Source organism: Schistocerca americana, chromosome 5 (assembly GCF_021461395.2).
Source record: "Schistocerca americana isolate TAMUIC-IGC-003095 chromosome 5, iqSchAmer2.1, whole genome shotgun sequence".
Taxonomy (NCBI): domain Eukaryota; kingdom Metazoa; phylum Arthropoda; class Insecta; order Orthoptera; family Acrididae; genus Schistocerca; species Schistocerca americana.
In genome coordinates, this window is record NC_060123.1 from 590,930,662 (window position 1) to 590,933,801 (window position 3,140).

At 41.6% G+C, this 3,140-nt stretch overlaps 1 pseudogene; it reads left to right on the plus strand.

Annotated features, from left to right (window-relative positions):
* Positions 1-2,490: 2,490 nt before the first annotated feature.
* LOC124617317 lies at positions 2,491-2,608 on the plus strand (annotated as a pseudogene).
* Positions 2,609-3,140: the final 532 nt, after the last annotated feature.

Below are 3,140 nucleotides of genomic sequence, written 5' to 3' on the forward strand. Positions count from 1 at the left end.
TACATAGTAAAAACTTTACACTGTAACGAGCTGTCATCCGACCTGAGCAGTTGAAAAATACGCGACTGAACTGAAACAAATAAAATAAAGAAATGTTTTTTTGCAAGACAGAAAGCAAACACATGGTACATAGTAAAAACTTTACACTGTAACGAGCCAAAAAAAAATAAATAAAAAAAAAAAATAATAATCATCTAGGTATGAATACTAACAGCCCAAGCTGGTGAATTAGACGGGGACGTAAGGTGCCATCTCAGTACACGGTCGCAGCTAAGTTCGATCCCGCCAGTGCGTCGGATGATCAACAGCGAACAGCAGAAACTGTGAGTGAGAATTTTACTCGCTTAAGCTTGTACACGAAAAAGTAAAACACACCTGTATTTACCTGCATCCGTTTGTCACTCCCACTGTGACGCGTGACGAGGTGTTCGGCTACGGCGATAGGAACTGAGTCCTTTTCACCATTCGTTGTCTGGAACACCATTGTCAGAAGTTGCTGTGTCATAGTGCAGCCGATTATTCTAGTAACTGATTAATAACACCGTGAGGTTACAAACCTTGTCTGTGTTTTACACGTTCGTTAAGTGGGTTTTGGTACTCAAGTGTCAACCCAGTGTCTCCGCTCATCGACATGTTCATGTTAACACGCGAAAAAGCATTAAAAGCAGACCACAAACCAACCCTGTATCTTCGTTAACACATCTACCTCCTTAGGCTGACATTCGAGTCATGTAGCCTCTCACAAGTCTGAGGCGGATGACCTCAAATTAAACTTCACCTACAATCTTTGAGATTCGAAGAAGGCACGTTGTCTACGACAATACGTGTTTTTCAACAAAACATCTAGAATACTACGGACACCAACATATATATATATATATATATATATATATATATATATATATATTCTAGATGTTTTGTTGAAAAACACGTATTGTCGTAGACAACGTGCCTTCTTCGAATCTCAAAGATTGTTATGCCTCTTTTCTCCGTCCCTCCCACCCTCCCCCGCCCCAGTATCCAGTGGTTTACGAGGAGATGTGGAACACGCACACACACACACACACACACACACACATATATATATATATATATATATATATATATATATATATATATATATATATACTGGGGCGGGGGAGGGTGGGAGGGACGGAGAAAAGATATATATATATATGTATATATATATATATATATATATATATATATATATATATATATATATATGTGTGTGTGTGTGTGTGTGTGTGTGTGTGTTCCACATCTCCTCGTAAACCACTGGATACTGGGGTGGGGGAGGGTGGGAGGGGCGGAGAAAAGAAGCATAACTCACGACGTATGAATTCCCAGACTTCGTCTATCCAGTAAATGAGACCGAGACCACTTAGCGAGTTGCAACAAACGTTACGTATAATTCCAAACCTGAATTTTGTTCTCTCTGGCAACCCCTGAAAAATGATGAAAAGAAAAATGTTTATCGTTTATTATTTTTCCGCTGTTAATCCAGTAAGTATATCACATGAGACATCACGTTGTCTTCTTTATGACATTTGTGACAGATTTTACAGACATAATGCACGTGTGACACTGAATGTAAGTGAAAAAATTTTGTCATTGTTGGACCCATAGTTTAGGATATAAGACGTCATAAACAATTAGATGCATTGAAAACTGCCGCGTAATACACGATGTTTAACTTCATTGCTTCTTTGCTATTGACTCCATTCGCAATAAATTTCGCAGACAGTATTCATATATGCCACCGAATGTAGCTACAAAATTATATCGTTGTACGCTACATAGTTCAGTAGATGCAAATAATAAACATTAAGCACGAGGCCAGAAGCTGCGTGGTAGGGCGTGGAAATACAGCTGTAAGTAAATACCTGGACAATGCCGAGCATTCAACTCGTTTCAGATTTATCTGAGCTGTAAAAACTTTTTTTTTTTGCATTGTCAGATGACAGGAAATGAGCGTGTATCGAACTGTCGTACTAAAACATGGGCAGTTCCTCAACGCTGTATACTAGCGTTGCTGTCGCTTCTGTTTTTCATATACAGTAATGACTTTACTTTCAATTGTAGCAGTTAACTCTAAAGCTGTCATACTTGCGGATTATATATGCATACTAATGCAGCAGATACTGTAAAGTCATACCAAGGACAGAAGCAACGCTTGGTACATTGATAACTGGCAGGGTGTTAGCTACAGTAAACACAGTACACGTACTGGAATGAAGATCCTCGCGACGAAGTCCTCGTATATCGTATTCCCAGTTTCATCGCCAATTCAGATAAGGTAGCAAAAAAGGTCTCTAGGTTTCGACGATTGTCTCCATCGTCTTCGTCAGGAGATCCTGGTTGTCATACAGCGCAGTTCCACTTAAGGTTATTCTCACACAACCTTATCTTTGTAGCCTCTTCAATGACAGTCATAGCAGATAAATATATGTGACAAGATTTTTTATTCGTTCTTTTAACATTATTCGTGGCAACGGCCTTGCCGCAGTGGATACACCGGTTCCCGTGAGATCACCGAAGTTAAGCGCTATCGGGCGTGGTCGGCACTTGGATGGGTGACCAGTCAGGCCGCCATGCGCTGTTGCCCTTTTTCGGGGTGCATTCAGCCTCGTGATGCCAATTGAGGAGCTACTCGACCGAATAGTAGCGGCTTCGGTCAAGAATACCATCATAACGACCAGGAGAGCGGTGTGCTGAACCTACGCCCCGGCTATCCGCATCCTCCACTGAGGATGACACGGTGGTCGGATGGTCCCGGTAGGCCACTCGTGGCCTGAATACGGAGCGCTTTTCATCTTATTCGTCAAACTGTGCTCAGTAACAGCTCGGTTTTTGAAATCTCAATTTTCAATCTGCCGTTGGTGTACCGCACAACGTTAGGTGAAAATTGTCCTTGGCGCAGCGTCTCGTATCAACGACAATCAATTGCTCGTGACGAAGGGGATGGGGGCAATAGACGGAAGTCTCATGTTCTTATGCTAGCTTATCGGCAAGAAGACCGAGCACATTTCACACACGTTACAACAAGTTTGTTGAACAAAATTCTGTCCGTACTGATATTCAACATTTTTACGAAATGCTGCGGTTGGGGAAGAAGAAGACTCCACATAGCGGGGACT